Below are 20,038 nucleotides of genomic sequence, written 5' to 3' on the forward strand. Positions count from 1 at the left end.
TTTGTTTTACAGCATTTGTTTTTAGACAAAGAGCTGTGTGAGCCCCAAGTCCATATACTTTCTTCAATGTAGTCAACAAATATATATCTCATTCATTTTATGCTATTTATAACAACAGTCACCCAAAGGTTCACCCTTAACTATAATAAGGCAAACTTTTGAAAATCTACCTAAATTGCCTTGTTAGTGCCTAGGAAAATTATAAAGGTAAAATCATGCTAATGGAAGAAAATGCAAAGCTGTTTTTGATTAGAGAACTTGAGATTTACCCAGTCATCTGAGATAGAAGGTGATTCTTATAGTAAGTTTCCCCCTGAAATTCAGAGGTGAATATGATGACTTCTGAATTCTAAGAATCTTTGCTAAGGACTAAGTATGGTTGATCAGAAAAATGTAACAACCACAAAGAAACCTACACTGCAACTCTTTTCTCATAATCCTTTATTCTTTAGTACATATATATTGAACACTTACTGTTACTCTGGGACTAAAAAGCTGAACAAGAAAGGCATGGTCCTAAACATTCATGGAGCTTCTAGTATAATCAGATAAATAGGTCAAATTAAAGACTACAAAAAAGAATTGCAAATTATAACAAGAAGAATGGAGAGAAAATGCTTATACAGAGAAGAAAGGGGCCAGATGAACTTTTAGGTGATAACAGATGATCAGGAAAGTTCTCTTCCAGGAAGTGTAAAGCACTGAGAGAGAAATTAATCTAGCCATACAAACCATCCAGGCCACGTCACATGCAAATTGCTCACTGAGACAGGTGAAGGCGCAAAGTCACGAGTGAGGACTATTACTTAATTTGCTTATTTTTCCGTTTTTGGAAGTGGAAGAGAGAAGACTAGAAGGTACAAGCAGGTTCCTAAACACCACAAGTAAAACACCAAGATGACATGTCCCTCAACAAGAGAACCAGGAATGCCAGTATCAACAAAAGCTCTCTTAGCCTGCTTGTGCCTACAATATTAATAGATTACTATAATTCATTTCCAGTGGGCAACAGAGACCCAGACAATAGTCTAAGAGAAAATGCCCAGGGGTCCAGAGAGCATGTTTGGCCTTGAGGAATTGGATCTGGCTGACCAAGAGACATGGGACGTAAACTATTCCAATTTCACTCTACTCTCTCTGGCTGAAGTTTATTTTGGACTTTGCCCCTGATGTGGTTTATTATTTTCAATGTGCTCCATGCAAGAGTACAATATATTCCACAAACAGACAAAGCCTTGGTTTATTCCACAAAATAATTCTACTTCTTCAAGAGATTCTGAAACATTCTCAACTAATATAAAAAGAGCTTTGATATCTGGCACACTGCATTATGATCTAAACAGTTCATACTTCCAGTGTATAGACCTCTTCCTTTAGTAGAGAAAACATCAAATTTTCCTTTCTTTTTTATTAGGTCTAAAGTAGAAAATAAACACTTCTAAGGAATGTTTTTTATCTTCTTCAGTTTTTTTCTATGAATAATCTCTGCTTCTTCTTTCATAATTAAATAGAAAACACAGCACAAATATTTTCTATGAAGGCTCTGGATTCTTTTCACCAAAGATGCTCTGAACTTAACGTGTTTCAGAATGTTGAGGTACATAAACTAGGATCTCTGTTGACCATATCTTGTTCCCCTGGGATCAAAACTCAATGAAACTTTTATAAAACCTATTTGGGAAGATGGCATCTTGGTGTCCAATATCCAGCTGTAACAGATAGAAAGAATGCTAGATTCCCCATATACTCCCCATTTCCTTCCTCAAGGGTTAAACTTTGAAGAAGCATCATTAAATAGATACTGTTCTTTTAGGAATGATACTCTCAGCAAAGACTGGAAATAACTCCTTGAGAATGAAAACCAAGTGTCTCAGAGAATGCGAGAAGAGATATTGCAAAATTTGTCGGTGAAGCTAAAGTCAGCCTGTTCAATTGCTCAATCCTCTCCCGGCTGAAGATTATATAATATTACATATAATCATATATATATATACAATTATATATATATGAATATATATGTATCATATGATTATATACTATATATGATTATTGTGTTATTGATTATATGTATATGATATGCATATAGATTATATATGATTATATATTACATATATAAGATTATATAAAGAATATAATATATATGGAGAGAAAGAGAGAGACAGTCAGTTATGTGCTGAATTGTTTCCCCTTGAAATTCGTATCTTAGCAAGTGCCTTAGAATGTAGCTGTGTTTCGACATAAGGTTTTTAAAGAGGTAATTAAAGTTAAATAAGGTCATTGGGTTGCACCCTAATTCAATGTGGCTGATATCCTTGTGCAAAGAGGAGTATAGGACATAAACACAGAGGAAAGACAATATGACGACACAGGGAGAAGAAAGCCATCTGCAAGCCTAGGAGAGAAAAAGAAAAGAAACCAACCCAGCCAACAGTTTGATCTCAAACTTCTAGCCTCCAGAATTGTGAAAAAAATAAATTTCTATTGTTTAAGCATTAGTCTGTGGTAGTTGTTATGGCAATCTTAGAAGATTTTTATATACAGATATATAGACACAGTGGAAATATATATAAATCTATGTGGAAACAGAGATTGAGATAGAGATATAGAGATATAGGTATCTCCAATACAAATACAACCTACATAATATCTACAAATACTGTGTTTTTTTTAAGGATGATGGTGTTTGTGCAAAACTTAAGGGAGATATCAATTATGTTTACAGCAGCCCCTGTTACTTACAGCATATCTGGCAGATACTACTGAATTTTTAGATCTTTTTTAGTTTTTCTAGATACTGTTTGAAAATTGAATAGTTCTCTTTAATTCTTTTTTCTTTTTTGTTCATTTCTTAATATCCTATCTTATAACACTCAGATAAAGGAAACCCAGCTAACACTTTCAGCATTCTTCCTAGGAATATTCTTAGCAAACCCACCAGGTCAATAAGAATATTTTCTATTTTTTACATTCCTACAGGTGACAATATTTAAATTTTTTAAGTTTCTATATAACAAGGGTCTCATTTCCTTCAGGTTCCAATAACATTTTGCTCAGTCTTCACTGCATCCTCACCAACAGTTTTCTTGAGGCCTGTCAGGCTTCTGCTAACAAACTCCTCAAGACCTTCCAACTTCCACTACCATGAATCTCAACGCCATATGTCACGTTTTTGTTACAGCAGCATCACACTTCTGACACCAAATTTTGTCCCAGATGCTATTTCTGCATTAAAAACCATCTCAAAGTGTAGTGGAATAAAATAATTATTTCATTATGCTCACAGATTCTGTGGGTCAGTAACCCAACAGGGCACAGTGGGGATGACTTGTATCTCCAAGGTGTTTGGGGCCTCAGTGGAGAAGATCTGAATGGCAACAGACAATTCAAACAGCTGGGAGTTCTAATAACTGGGATTAAAGGATTCATATCCAGGATGCCTTAATCATTTATATCTGGCCCCTGAACTGGGATTATTTGAAGACTTAGCTGATCTCAGACTGTCATGTCAACTAGAACACCCGCACGCAACCTCTCCTTGTGGCTTGGGCTTCCCATGACATGGTGACTGGGATCCAAAAGAGAACATCTAAGAGAGACCTTCCAGATAAAGAATGTTCCATAAGAACCAGGTGGAAGTTTCATGGTCTTTTACGATCTCACCTTATTAGTCACATAGCATTATCCCTACTGTAATTCATTGGTCAAAGCATTCATGAACCCACTCAAATTCTAGCAAACAGAATAGAGACCACCCACTCAGTCTAGGAATGGCAAAAAATTGGGGTCATGTTTTAAAACTGCTACACGGTTTCTTAAATTCCTTATGCCACAAGTCATTTTTCTTACTAATATTTATACAATTAGAAATTTCTAAGATGGGGAATACATTTTTTAAAAAAACCTATTTATGAACAACTTGAAAATGTATCCAGATAATTTATAATGATCATTAGTTAGTTAAACCATGGATCAATGCCTGTTTTGCAGGTGAAAAAATAAAAGAAGCAAACTGAAGGGATTTATCCATGGTAGAATTCTGGGTTGTGAGAATAGAAAATAGATTCCTAATCTGCTCCTCCTCCAAGATGTCCAGAACTATGCTAAGTACTTTGACTAACCATACAACTAATATCTGGTTCAATGGACATTGTTTTAAAAAATCCTATAACTATTTTTTCCTTTTTGTAATAAATTATGCTAAATGAAATAAGTAAAACAGAGAAAGAAAGTTGTCATATGGTTTCATGCATAAGTGGAACTGAAGGAATAGTGCGGAGGACCACAGGGGAAGGGAGGGAAAACTGAATGGGAAGAAATTAGAGAGGGACACAAACCACGAGAGACTCTGGACTCTGGGAAACAAACTGAGGGTTATAGAAGAGAAGGGGGTGGGGAGATGGGGTAACCAGGTGATGGGTATTAAGGAGGGCACGTGTTGAGATGAGCCCTGGGTGTTATAGGCAATGAATGAATCATTGAACACTACAACAAGACTTATGATGTACTATATGTTGGCTAACTGAACATAATAAAAAAATTTTTTAAAAGTTATGACTTTGTAGCTTAAAAAAATTTAGTCATATGAAAAAATGTAGAAGCGTGGGCTTTCAGAGCAATTAGAACTGAGTGAAATCTACAAGTTACCCTTAAGCATGCTACACCATATTTTCCATCCTTACTACTTACTTCATCTGTAAAATGGGAATAATAATAACAATAAATAATTAAAAATAATAATAATACTTCCTCTATACTAGTGGTGTGGAAATTACAAATAATATATGTAAAATATTAAACAAAAAGTAAATTCTTGAGGAATAATTATTTTTATTCTTAGACCAAAAAAAATGCTCTAGGTCAGATTATTTCTTTTTCCTCTATGGTGCATGAAAATACCATCATTACCAAGTTCAGTTTATTCATTCCTTCATCTTTTATTCCTTTGCTATCATATAATACAGTGACTAAAGCATGGTTTTGGAATCAAACTGCCCAGGGATGACTCCTGGTTCTGGGCTCTAATATTCATAAACTGTGTGACAAGTTACTTAACACCACTGATTCGGATTCTTCATCAAAGTGTTATTACCTAAGAGTTAAGTAAAACCATGTCTTTAAACAGTGCACTATAATTTTTCAGTGGTTTATAACATTTATTGGCAAATGATAAAGACACCGTGGTACTCTTGTTGAAGATAAATAGACATGTCTGTCCTCTAAAAGACCCCTGCCCTCAAAGAACACAATCCCTGGGCATACATAAAGCAAGTTGGATAATTTGATTAAGACTAAAATGCACTTAGGGAAGAAATGGACAGTACATTTGGGAATGGGGGTACTAAAAAGGGCGCTGACTACTGGGTTTTGTCTTGGTTCTGCTGCTTACAGACTCCCCAATCCTAAGTAACTCACTCTACTACTCTGGGCCTCAGTTTCTTCATCAGTAAAATGGGTATCATAACATCACCATGTTTACCTCATCAAAAATTGTGAGGTTCAAATGAGATTGTGGATAGAAAGATAACTTGAAAACACTAAGTTGCTGTAGCGATAGAAATTATTCTTTTAAAAAATTATAGTTTGTGCGAAAATAGGGAAAACAAAGCTCACAAAGCAAATGCATTGTTTTTGGGCAAGATATTTACATTTTCTTCACAATAAGGTCTTATTTATAGCAAGAGCATTTTCACACCAGAGGGAGGATACTAATTAATTGTCTGCAAAAATAAAAGGGTAGCCTTTCCATTTTATTATAGAAACTCTGCAATTTAAACCTCCACAAGTAAATTTGTGTTAAATTCCTACCAGCATTGTGTTCTCTGATTTTCTGCTCACTGACTGTGGATTGTAGTTATTCGATTAAGATAAATGTGCAAATGCATATTGTTCAGAAATATTTTATGCTCATTAAGGCACGGTATGGTATGACTTTCATTTTCTTTTGGATATAGCTATTAAACTTGGATTACCCCTGGTGTTACTGAGAGGGAAGAGATTTTTTCTTAAATTTAAAAAGAGAGGCATATTAAGCTATAGGAAAACATAATAACATGTCCATGTAATAGCATTTTCCAAGTTCTTATCTTCCATTAATGTGGAATGAAATACACAATATTTCCTCATATAAAATTCACCCAGCATGTTATCTTTAAGCATGCTGCAAGTGTCTCCATAAGCACTAAATTCTCCAATTTTGAACAAATGTCATGATTCATAAATACATAGTCAAAATAATTATCTCAGCTTATATTTTGATAGATGATCATGTGCCAGGCACTGTGTTATTTACATGCCTTAACTCTTTGAATCCTCAAAACAAATCTAAAAGATACATAATATTAAGATTCTACTTCTACCAATCAAGAAATTAAGTGTAGAGTGTGTCTCTGTCAGGGTTCATCAGAGAAAACAAACAAAACTACTTCTTGTGTTTCTGGCAGAAATTTAAAAGAACAGCCTGCTAAATCATTCATATGTTAAAAAGGAAATCATAATGGACATTTTAAAAGGCTAACAGCAAACACTACATATTAAAATATGTGGAATGCATCAAATATAGTTGCTTGAAGGAATTTATAGTCTTAAATACTTATGTTAGAAATTTTAAAAGCCTCAAAATTGATGAGCTAAGTATTCACACTGAGACATTAGGTGGTCCACCCCAAACCACAGAATCAACCCAAATGAAATAGAAGGAAAGAGATAATAAAAATGAAAATAATAAATACAAATAATAAATATGATAATAAAATACCAAAAAACCCAGAAATTTATATTTTTAAAAAGAAAAGTTATATTTTCAACAAAGAAAAAGTTGGTTCTTTTAATAAAAATTACAGCAAAAGAAATTAACCCCTGTTAATTGCTTGAGAGAAGAAAAAAGTAGAAGCAATATTATGAATGAGATGGATATATAATCACAGAAAATATAAAGAATAAAAAGATGAAAGAATAGTATTACCAACTCTGCAATTTCTAGGAAAAAAGTGTAATTCATCAAGAAGAAATTAAAATCTTGACTAGCTGTAGAATAATGAAGCTGAAATAGAGGTCAAAAATCTTTCTTGAAACCTAACATCAGCCCTGTTGGTTTTAAAAGACAAGTTCTACCAAACTTTCAACAAATTTCTATACCTATATTCCTAAACAAAATTCTGTAGACAGAATTGGGTTTGAATTGAAGGATTACTTCCAATTCGAACTGTTAGCCCAATATAATGCTGATAATAAAATCAGACAAATCATTATGGACCTATTTCACTCATAAATATAGAATTAAAATTCCTAAGAAAACAAAAAAAGAAAAGAAAAGAAATCCAATAGTGCATTAAGAAGACAACACACTATTACCAAACTGGGTTTATTCCAGATATGCAGAAATAGTTTATATGATAAAATCCATTAGTGTAAGTTTCCACAGTAACAGACTAAGAGAGAATGCTATATAATCATCTCAATAGATGAAGAAACTTGATAGAATGCAAAACTTATTCATGGTAATAAGCTCTTAGTAAATTAGAAATAGAAAAGAACATCTGACCTGAAAAAAAAGTATCTATAAAAAAAATACATTATTCTAAAGCATTAGCTTTAATATCAAGAACAAGGCAAGGAAGCGCATTTATCACAACGTCTAATCAGCAATGTATTGAATATTCTAGCTACTACAATTAAGCAAGAAAAAGAAATTATAGTCACAAGAGTTAGAAAGGGTAACATAAAACTGTCAGTATTTAGAGATATTATCATTCACCTATGAATCCCAGGAAATTGCACAGAAAAAAATGTAGAAATAATAGCAGAATTTAGCAAGGTAGATGGATATAAGCTTAACAGAAAAGTAAAGTATATTTCTATTCTTCAGCAGAACAAACCCAGAAAACATAATTAAAGAAAGGACTCCACTTATAACTGTATCAAATAAATATCAAGTAGATAAGAATAAATCCAAAAAATAATGCCCTGGAAAAAATATAAAGCTTTATGAAGAGGTATTAAAAATTACCCAAATGAAAAGAGATATAAACCATGTTTATGGATAGGAAGACAGTATCATAAAAATGCCAATTATCCAAAAAATTGATTTGTAAGATCAATAAAATTTCAAACAACTTCCCCTAAATGTTTTTATGGGACTTTATAGAGATCTTTATAAATTGGTATGACAAATAAAGAATCAAACATAGCCAGGATGCTTCTGAAGAATAGTAAGGAGGAAAGATCTCACCATATGTCAAGATTAATTATGAAACCATCATATCATGGATAGATAAAACAACCATGATATTTGGAATGACAGATACATCATGTAATATCAGTGAGGAAAGCAAAAATTGGTCAATAAGTAAAGCAGGAAAAAATTATTATTCATATGGGAAAAGAGTGAAATTGGATCCCTACCTCACAAAATAAGCAAAAAGCTGTTCTATTCTATTTGAATTAGAACTTAAATATCAAAAATAAAATAGAAAATATAAGTTAGAACCATTTAGTCTTTGGGATATGAAAAAATTTCTTATGTTTACCATAAATTTTTTTAATTGATAAATTATGCTCTATTAAAATCAATAATTTTGTTTGAAAACAGAAAACTCTTTTTAAGAAAGTGAAAACACAGTTCGTATACACACACGGTATCTTTGTATTATACAAAATGGACCAAATGTCAATATCAAGAAGGCATAGTACAATATAAATTAGTATCAATAACAAAATTATAGAAAAGTGGGAAAATAAATGTTACAATATCTCACAAGAGAAGAAACATGTGACCAACAAGCAACTGAAGATCTGTTCACTATATCAGAGCTATGAAAATTAAGACCATAATGAGACACTTTTTACATCGCTTTAATTCACAATTAAAATGTCTGAACATTGCAAGTATTAGGAAGGATCCACAGGATCTATAATATTTTACTGGTAGGAACATAAATAAGCATAATCACTTTGGAAAAGTGAGACTTTATAGTCTAATATTGAACCCAAAAATCTGATCACTCAGCAATTCGGTTCCTATTGTATACACGAGAGCCTTCCTTGCAGAAGTACAACAGAAGATATATTCCAGAATATTCATAGCAGTACTGCCTATAATAGCAAAAACCTAGAAGTAACCCAGTTGCCCACTGGAGACTGTATAAACAAAACGTGTTATAGTCACATGATAGAACACTATATTGCAGGGGCGCCTGGGTGGCTCAGTCCTTAAGCGTCTGCCTTCGGCTCAGGGCGTGATTCCGGAGTTCAGGGATCGAGCCCCACGTCCGGCTCTTCTGCTGGGAGCCTGCTTCTTCCTCTCCCACTCCTCCTGCTTGTGTTCCCTCTCTCTCTGGCTGTCTCTCTCTCTGTCAAATAAATAAAATAAGATTTAAAAAAAAAAAGAATATTATATTGCAGTACAAATGAATGAACTACAGTGGCATGCAGCAAGCTAAATGAATCTTAGTCATATATTAAATGACATTCTAAGTCTCATTGAAGCATTACATACCCTATCTTAAAAGCCAAAAATAACTAAAATAGACATACTGTTTTAGGAATAGTTACAGAGTCAATAAAAATGAAAGTAAGGCATGAACGCGGGAGTCAGAACGAGGGGGTGGCAGAAGGATAAAATAAAAGGAGTGAACCATGCACTTGGACATAGATTATTCTCAAGGTCTTAGTTTCTGTTCTGCATGGCAGGTGCACAGATGCTGATTACATTATTAAAAAGAAGGAACTAAATATGTAAATAAATGTAGGGCACACACGGACTAAAGGGAAGAGTGTATCAGAGAATAAAAAAAGAAAAACAGTAAGAAAACTGTAAGTGCTTGGTACCAAATACTCAGCAGAAACTCTCCTCTATAATACCGTGTGAACAGCCAGCTTTGGAACAGTGCAGCAAATAACAATCGCAAATCATTAATTATGGTCTAGATCTGTTCAGAAGCTATTTCAATTTCTAAGGAATTTTTGCCATGAAAGTTTTTCTTCCGGGTGCCGCAGCCCCTCGATCGCCACGTGCACGTCAAAGGATCCCAGTTTATCACAACTTAAATAATATATACGCAAAAAGTAAAGCAAAGCATGAAAATTGTAAGGCATCTTAAATCATTTTTTAGGGTTGCAAAGCATAGTAAAATAATCTAAGAAACGATTACATGACACCGTGGGGGTAAACGAAGCCTAGCTGATTGGTTCTGATGTCTATATCCTTTCTTAGTTCTCTATCCAAAAGTCTGCATTTTCCAAAGTTAAATAAAGGAGAGTTTAGGCTAAGGCTTCAGCAAAATTCTCTTCTTGGGCAAATGGGTTGGCTCCTGAAGAGATATCTGACATGAAACAAAAAGTAAAATTGCCTTTTTCAAGATTTATTTCCTTTTGCTTTTAGATAAAGGAAACATCACTGTTTATTTCATCAAGTTCATCAGCATCTGAGAATGTGTTACAGAATGACAACAAAGCTGTCACTGAGACAATAATCCTACTCAATTTACTTCAGATGACTCGACCTACCATGTTATCTTCTCCAAGGGAGCGAAATGGTAGCACCGTGGGAACCTAAGCGGCATTTTTATACAAAAGGAGGACGATTATTTCAGGAGTGAAGTCAACTTGCTTAGAAGGGTCAGCAAGCAATTTAAAGCCTCTCTTTATCACAGTATACTGATCAAGGATAAGTTTAAACTGCCTTTCAAATTAGCAAATAGCACATAACATGGAAGTTCGCACTTGGTGGAGAATGCTCGGAGATTCATCCCGGGCGTGAGACACAAATTAATGGCTCTCAGCCACGTACTTTGTACGGATAGGAAAAGTAACTTCTCCAGTTTTCGTGAGGAAAAATAGAAGAATCACAGTCTGATATGGAAGCATGATATCTATGGCTATAAATTGATATCATCGACCATAAAGAATCAGAAGAATAAATAGTATGACTTAAGACCAGCCATCCAGATATATTCCTAAAGTGATTGTATTCTTTCCCAGTACTGCCATCACATGTTGCCACAGACTCGGTGGCTTAAAACAACAGAAAGTTATTGTCTCAAAGTGCTGGCATCCGTAAGTATGAAATCAACACATCAGCAGGGGTGATTCCTACTGGAGACCCTGAGGAAGAACCATCCCATTCTTCTCTCCTAGCTTCTGATGGTTGCTGGCAATCCTGGACACACCTTGGCTCGTACACCCATGATTCCATTCCCTGCCTCTATTTTCGCATGGAGATCTCTCCTGGATCTCATCACATCATGCCCTCCTTATGCATCTATCTTTGTGTCTCTCCTCTTCTTATAAGACACTAATTATACTGAATTAGCATATTGGACTATGCTAGTCCACTCTAATCCAGTATGACTTCATCTTAACTCCATCACTTCTGCAGACACCTTATTTCCAAGTAAGTCACATTCATAGGTGCTGTGTGTCAGTGCTTTAATAAAACATTTTTGGGGGACACAATTCAACCGACAAACTGATCAGTGGGTAAGTTTGGCAGAATGGAGGAGCATTATTGTAAACAAAAGTCAGGTTCCTTCCCTGCTCTTTTATTCTGAGAACAAACCATCTGGTTAAACATTCTAGGAATCAATAAGTCTCCCACTGCAAAGACCAGTGACCAACTGGTGTGCCCACAGGGACTAATAAGGTAATGCTGGTGAATGAAATGGCCCGGCTAATAGGAACTGATTTACTTACTTTATTCACTTAAAAAAAAATAGCTTTTACTGAAATTTTAGTCCTCACCTCCTTTGATAAATCATTAAACTTCTTATCATGCATAATTTTCATATGTTTTTTCCATGCAATTTTCATCATTCTCATTATGGTTTGTTTTACATAGGCATCTTGCATTGACTTTTTGCCCGAGACACTTTGTTTGTTTATTGGAAATGTAGAAACTTTTTTTTTTATAATGATTTTTTATTATATTATGTTAGTCACCATACAGTACATCCCCGGTTTTCGATGTAAGGCTCGATGATTCATTAGTTGTGTATAACACCCAGTGCACCATGCAATATGTGCCCTCCTTACTACCCATCACCGGCCTATCCCATTCCCCCACCCCCCTCCCCTCTGTAGCCCTCAGTTTGTTTCTCATAGTCCATAGTCTCTCATGTTTCATTCCCCCTTCTGATTACCCCCCCTTTCTTTATCCCTTTCTTCCCCTACTGATCATTCTAGTTCTTATGTTCCATAGATGAGAGAAATCATATGATAGTTGTCTTTCTCTGCTTGACTTATTTCACTTAGCATTATCTCCTCCAGTGCCGTCCATGTTGTAGCAAATGTTGAGAACTCGTTCTTTCTGATTGCTGAGTAATATTCCATTGTATATATGGACCACAACTTCTTAATCCAGTCATCTGTTGAAGGGCATCTCGGCTCCTTCCACGATTTAGCTATTGTGGACATTGCTGCTATGAACATTGGGGTGCATATGGCCCTTCTCTTCACTACGTCTGTATCTTTGGGGTAAACACCCAGTAGTGCAATGGCTGGATCATAGGGTAGCTCAATTTTTAACTTTTTAAGGGACCTCCACACTGTTTTCCAGAGTGGCTGTACCAACTTGCATTCCCACCAACAATGTAGGAGGGATCCCCTTTCTCCACATCCTCTCCAACAATTGTTGTTTCTTGCCTTGTCTATTTTTGCCATTCTAACTGGCGTAAGGTGGTATCTCAGTGTGGTTTTGATTTGAATTTCCTTGATGGCTAATGATTTTGAACATTTTTTCATGTGTCTGTTAGCCATTTGTATGTCTTCATTGGAAAAGTGTCTGTTCATATCTTCTGCCCATTTTTTGATTTGTTTATTTGTTTCTCGTGTATTGAGTTTGAGAAGTTCTTTGTAGATCTTGGATACCAGTCCTTTATCTGTAGTGTCATTTGCAAATATATTCTCCCATTCCGTGGGCTGCCTCTTAGTTTTTCTGACTGTTTCCTTGGCTGTGCAGAAACTTTTAATCTTGATGAAGTCCCATAAATTCATTTTATCTTTTGTTTCTCTTGCCTTTGGGGATGTGTCATGAAAAAGGTTGCTTTGGCCGATGTCGTAGAGGTTGCTGCCTATGTTCTCCTCTAGAATTTTGATGGATTCCTGTCTCACATCGAGGTCTTTCATCCATTTGGAGTTTATTTTTGTGTATGGTGTGAGAGAGTGGTCAAGTTTCATTCTTTTGCATGTAGCTGTCCAATTTTCCCAGCACCATTTATTGAAGAGACTGTCTTTTTCCCACCGGATGTTTTTTCCTGCTTTATCAAATATTAGTTGCCCAAAGAGCCGAGGGTCCATTTCTGGGCTCTCTATTCTGTTCCATTGGTCTATGTGTCTGTTTTTGTGCCAGTACCATGCTGTCTTTGTGATCACAGCTTTGTAGTACAGCTCGAAATCCGGCATTGTGATGCCCCCAGCTTTGTTTTTCCTTTTCAACAGTTCCTTGGAGATTCGGGGCCTTTTCTGTTTCCATACAAATTTAAGGACTATTTGTTCCAGTTCTTTGAAAAATGTCCTCGGTATTTTGATCGGGATAGCATTGAAAGTGTAGATTGCTCTGGGTAGCATGGACATTTTAACTATGTTAATTCTTCCAATCCATGAGCATGGAATATCTTTCCATCTTTTTATGTCTTCCTCAATGTCTTTCAAGAGTGATTTATAGTTTCTAGAATATAGGTCCTTTACGTCTCTGGTTAAGTTAATTCCAAGGTAACGTATGGTTTTTGGTGCTATTGTAAATGGGATGGATTCCCTAATTTCTCTTTCTTCGGTCTCGTTATTCGTGTATAGAAATGCAACTGATTTCTGAGCATTGATTTTGTATCCCGCCACGTTACTGAATTGCTCTATAACTTCTAATAGTTTGGGAGTGGCTTCTTTTGGGTTTTCCATATAGAGTATCATGTCATCTGCAAAGAGAGACATTTTGACTTCTTCTTTGCCAATTTGAATACCTTTGATCCCTTTTTGTCGTCTGATTGCTGTTGCAAGGACTTCTAGTACTATGTTGAATAATAGTGGCGAGAGTGGGCATCCTTGTCGAGTTCCTGATCTTAAGGGAAAGGCTTCCAGCTTTTCCCCATTGAGAATAATATTTGCAGTAGGCTTTTCATAGATGGCTTTTATGAGATTGAGAAATGTACCTTCTATTCCTACACTCTGAAGGGTTTTAATCAGGAAAGGATGCTGTATTTTGTCAAATGCTTTTTCGGCATCGATTGAGAGGATCATATGGTTCCTGAGTCTTTTCTTGTTGATATGATGTATCACGCTGATTGATTTGCGAATATTGAACCACGCTTGCATCCCAGGTATGAATCCCACTTGATCGTGATGGATAATCCTTTTAATGTACTGTTGGATTCTATTAGCAAGTATCTTGTTGAGGATTTTGGCGTCCATATTCATTAGGGAAATCGGTCTGTAATTCTCCTTTTTGAGGGGGTCTTTGCCTGGTTTGGGGATCAAGGTAATATTGGCCTCATAGAATGAGTTTGGTAGCTTTCCTTCTGTTTCTATTTTTTGAAATAGCTTTAGGAGAATAGGTATTATTTCTTCTTTGAATGTTTGGTAGAATTCCCCAGGAAAACCGTCCGGGCCTGGAGTTTTGTTATTTGGAAGGTTGTTTATCACTGACTCAATTTCTTCATAATTAATTGGCCTGTTTAAGGAATCAATTTCTTCCGGTTTCAATCTTGGTAGTTTATAGGTTTCCAGGAAGGATTCCATCTCTTCCAGATTGCTTAGTTTATTGGCATATAGCTGTTGATAAAAATTTCTAATAATCCTTCCAATTTCAATGGTGTTCGTCGTGACCTCTCCTTTTTCATTCATAATTTTAATAATCTGGGTCCTTTCTCTTTTCTTTTGGATAAGTCTTGCCAGTGGTCTGTCAATTTTATTGATTCTCTCAAAGAACCAGCTTCTAGTCCTGTTGATCTGCTCTACTGTACTTCTGGTTTCTGCTTGATTGATTTCAGCTCTAATTTTGGTCAACTGCTTCCTCGTGCGTGGATTAGGCCTGTCCCTCTGTTGCTGTTCCAGCTTCTTGAGGTGAGAATATAAAAACTGCATTTTAGATTTTTCTATTCTTTTGAGTGAGGCTTGGATGGCTATGTATTTCCCCCTTAGGACTGCCTTTGCAGTATCCCATAGGTTTTGGACTGTTGTATTTTCATTCTCATTGGTCTCCATAAATTGTTTAATTTGATTTTTGATTTCCTGGTTTATCGAGTCATTCCTGAGCAGGATGGTTCTTAGTCTCCAAGTGTTTGAGTTTCTTCCAAATTTTTCCTTGTGGTTGAGTTCCAATTTCAGAGCGTTGTGGTCTGAGAATATGCAGGGGATAATTTCAATCTTTTGGTATCGGTTGAGACCTGTTTTGTGTCCCAGAACATGGTCTAGTAATGTCTTTGTTTCTATAGATTGTGACTTTCTGTTTTGTATCACTCTTGGGGCCTTTTTACTTTTATAGAACCCCCCGTAATACCTCCTGTAGGGCTGGTTTCGTGGTTACGAAATTGGCTAGTGACTGTCGATTCTGAAATGTCTTTATTTCTCCATCAATTCTGAATGACAGCCTTGCTGGATAAAGGATCCTTGGCTGCATGTTTTTCTCTGAAAGAGCTTTAAAAATGCTCCCCCAACCCTTTCTCTCATTCCAGGTCTGTGTAGACAGGTCTGACGTAATTCTGATGCCTTTGCCTTGGTACGTGAGAAATTTCTTTGCCCTGGCCGCTTTCAATACTGTATCCTTGGATCTCATATTTGCGAATTGCACTATGACGTGACGTGGTGTAGGTCTGTCATGGTTGAGCTTGGGAGGGGTCCTCTCTGCCTCTTGGACACGAATTTTTGTTTCCCTTGCTAGATTAGGGAAGTTTTCAGCTACAATTTGTTCAAATATCTCTTCTAGACCTCTGTTTTTCTCCACCCCGTCGGGGATGCCGATGATTCTAACATTGGATCGTTTCGTTGAGTCAGTAATCTCCCGTAGCCAACATTCGTGGGCGTGGATTTTTTTAAGACCATCTTCTATTTTTATTTTTTCCTCTATTAACCCATCCTCCAATTCACTAACCCTTTCCTCCGCTTCCGTGACCCTGGCCGTCAGAGCCTCTAGTTTTGCCTGCATTTGGCTCATAGAATTTTTAATTTCTGTCAGATTCGCTCTCATGGAAATGTAGAAACTTCTGCAAAGAAATATGTTTTCTCTCATTTTTCTTGAAACAGTCTAGCACACATTTTCCAACTTGGGATAGAGACATAGGTAGAAAAACATTTTCCTGCTAAAAGGCATAAATGAAAGTGAAAGCATGATGATTTGCGATGGCTGGCAAACCACTTCAGTTATGGCTATAGTGGGGAATAGCGGGGCCTGTGGCGCCTGTCCAAGCGGGGAAGAAGCTGCTCAGATCCAACCAGTTAGTGCCAGACAAGCACACAGGGGAGGTCCTGAATGCAGACAATCCAGGTACATTTTGTCAGGAGAAACCGCAAGTCCAGATTTTATGAGAAATCTCCAATTTATTTTTACAAAAAATGTTGGTTTATAAAAGCCAAATAAAACCAAACTGTGATTTCAATTCATTTATAGGCCACTAGAGATCTTGACCTTTGAGTCCACAGGACAACCATTTGAATGAATAGTTTTCCCTTTAGAGAGATGTACTTTCCTGCCTTCTTTCCCATCTCACTGCTGCCTCCCTCTTGTCCTCCTTGTCCTCTCTTTCTCTTCCCCACACAGGCACCCCCCCCCCAACCCCGACTAAGTTCTGGCTCTCAGACTATGCTCTTCCTCAAACAGAATTTGAAAAGCTGAACCCAGGTGATCACCTCATGAAATTAAATCCTAACTACCACTGCCTAATTCGTGGAAGAAAAATAAATCTATGGATAAGGGAATCTAAATCTGAAAATTCCTCCACAAACTAGTCAATGTCTTTTGCCACTGACAAGACACCTGATCGTCTGTACCCACGTTTCCTGAAGGTTATAACTTCCCATCGCATACATCTAACGTAGGCATTTATTCCAATATACAGGTTTTAATGGATATTCACCACTTCTTAATTCTTTTCCTTGGTCTTCTGAAACCCTACTTTCGCAAGACCAAGAAAAGCGTTTTCTTACTAAAAATCTAAAAGAATGACTAATGGGCACCAGTAGAAGTTGAAAATGCCAAATTCTCACCTTCCCAGTATCCTTTGAAGCTGGCGTACAGCATATTCCCCACACTTCACCAATCAGATGCACCAGCCCAGACTTTGAAACCCAAGTTAGGAACACAAAGTAACAGGGTCTGTGCAAAATCCTGCCTGGTGAGTGCCGCCAGAAGGAGAGACCATCTTGTAGAGATTCGTCTTGTGGAAGCTCCACAGGCAACATTGGTTCTAGTTGCCATGACTGATGTGCAGCGTCTGAGAACTGGTGATGTCAGCTTGGCGACCTATACCTAGGAGCAGGGCTCAGTGACAAAGCCCAGCTGGGCCTCTTGTTCCATGGCATCACTCATGGATTGTTCCTGACTGTGGAAGCTCCATGCTTGATTCTCCACCTGTCCTGAAGATTTGGGAAGATATTTTGTGTCTTAATCAATTCCCGTTCTGCTTCAAATAACCAGATTTGGTTTCTGTTGCTTGCAACTAAGTTCCTCAATTTATATAAAAAATTAATACGTCAATGGTTACAGTATTTTTCTCATGATGCTCGAAAGTTTTATCTCAATAACAACTATTAGAACCACTGTTCTAAGAGATGGAAGTAAAGCATAGTGGCTACTATGAAGGATTGCAGTTCAAATCCCATCTCTGCTACTTCCAAAGGCTTTAATATCTCTGTGCATTGGTTTTGCCTATATATAAAAGAAGGGACAATAATAATTAGCACTTACCCCAAGGGATTGCTGTGAGGATTAATTAAGAGCTTGAGACATAATGAGCATTCAATAAGTGTTGCCTGTAGACATTATTTTCTCCCTGATCTATATCACACGATGAGATGGGACTCAGTCTTGGCAGAGCCATGCTGTTTGGGTGAGTGGTGAAGAAGATAAAGCCAGAGAGGAAATTCAAGACCCTGGAGCTAGATCACTTGGGGTTCCAGCTTATGAAAGTAATCAGCTGACACTGGAATTGGATTATCCAAAAGTCTAAAAACTCTAAGAGAGAAATTACAAATAATATCTGCTCCCTTAATGCTTCTCTTTGAATTCTAAAAGAAAAAAAAAAAATCCCGGGAAGCCTTACCCTCTCCATTCCTACAGTTTTTCTCAAATCAGCTGTCCCCACAGTGGCTGTTGGAATATATATCAGTGAATAAAACTGAGAAGGATCACTGCCCATGGAGCTCATATTACAGAACAAAATATATAAATAAATTAGTAACAAAATAATAGGTCAGTAAATCATATGGTATGTTGCATATGGTGTTAGGCGAAATAATAGAGCAAGAGAAGGGAAATCTAGAGTGCCCAGGGTAGGAAGTTGCAGCAGATCTCAACTTTAAAAGAGGGATCGGGGTAGGATACAACCTTTTAGAAAGGTGATATTTGAGTAGAGTTAAAGGAGATCAGAAAATTAGCTGTGTGTGGGTATTTGCGGGAAGAGCATTGCAGGTAGAGGGAACAGCCATTGCAAAGGCCCTAAAGAAGGCACATACCTACTGTTTTGAAAGAACAGCAGGAGTTTAGTATAGATGAAGTAGAGTGAGTAGGGGAAACTCTTCGTGTGAGATCAGTGGGATCACTAGGCATTATTTTGGGTAGGGCCTTGTAGTTATTATCATGACTAACTTTTACCCTGAGTGAAATGAGAAGCCCTTGGACAATTTTGAGGAATGAAGCAACATTATATAATTTATGTTTTAAAACTATCATTCTGGCTACTATGTTGACAATAAACTATGGAAGGAGCAAAGGCAAGTACAGAAGCCGGGAGACCTCTTAGAAGACTATTCTAGTAATCCAAGAGAGCAACGAGAATGTCTTATCACAAGCTAGTAACAGTGTATATGGGAAGAATTCGTCACATTCAGTTTACAATTGGGAGGTAGAGTCCATAAGATTTCCTCATATTGATTATTAATTCTTCCTTATGTCTTGTCAATCTACCCTCTCTTTGTCTTGTCTCAAACTCTCAACCACCATCCCTCCCACTACATTGATGCCAGAGAGGTCTTTCCACATTTCACATGTTATCATCCTAGTTCCCTGAATTATATCCTATGGCTCGCCATAAATTTTGTACTACAAACTCCTTAAAGTAGCTCATAAGACCTGTCATGACCTGGCATCTGCCCATATCCCTAATCTCACCTCCCTCTGTTCTCCAGAAGCACTGTCTTTGCTTCAGTCAGAGGGCTCCAAATGACTTGCTCTGTCCTGAATTTTTCTTACTACTTCACACATGTTCGTGCCTTCAGACATACTCTTCCTCTTCCCATAATGCCTTTCCCCAGCACTCTACCTGACGGACTTTTACCACTGATTACTTAATCCAGTATTTAATGAAGAAAAGAGACTTTGGAAAAGAAAAAAAAAAGTCGCTATAAAGAATTGATTGAGAAAGTTTTCCCAACAACAAGCTGCAGAACACCAACTGCATTTATGAAAAGCAGTGAGCATAATTAGATTCCTGAGTTCATTTGATATGATTAAGAAAGATGAAGATCTCTTATGTGTAGAAGTTTCAGTTAATTATGAGTCAGCAAAGACGATACAGCAGAAGAGAATTCAGAGAACAATTATTTTTGTAAATTAAGGGATATTCTTGGTGTCATTTAATCACCGAGCAACCTTTGATAGTCGGCTGAAGCTTTCTCAAATAGTTTTTCCACTCAGAAGATAGACCCTTCACCTATAACCCGAATCGAAGAGAATTTTAGAAAAAGATTTAATGGAAGTTTAAGTGGAGAAGTGATATAACCTGAATTTTTTTGAAGAATATACTGGTTTCTTTGTATAAGGTGGCAAGGAAGCAAGCTTTGGAACTAGGAGACCAGTTAGAAAGCGGTGGCAGAGGTTCATGTCAGAAATATGTGAACT

This window comes from Ursus maritimus, unplaced genomic scaffold, assembly GCF_017311325.1.
Source record: "Ursus maritimus isolate PB19 unplaced genomic scaffold, ASM1731132v1 scaffold_8, whole genome shotgun sequence".
In the NCBI taxonomy this organism is placed as follows: Eukaryota; Metazoa; Chordata; class Mammalia; order Carnivora; family Ursidae; genus Ursus; species Ursus maritimus.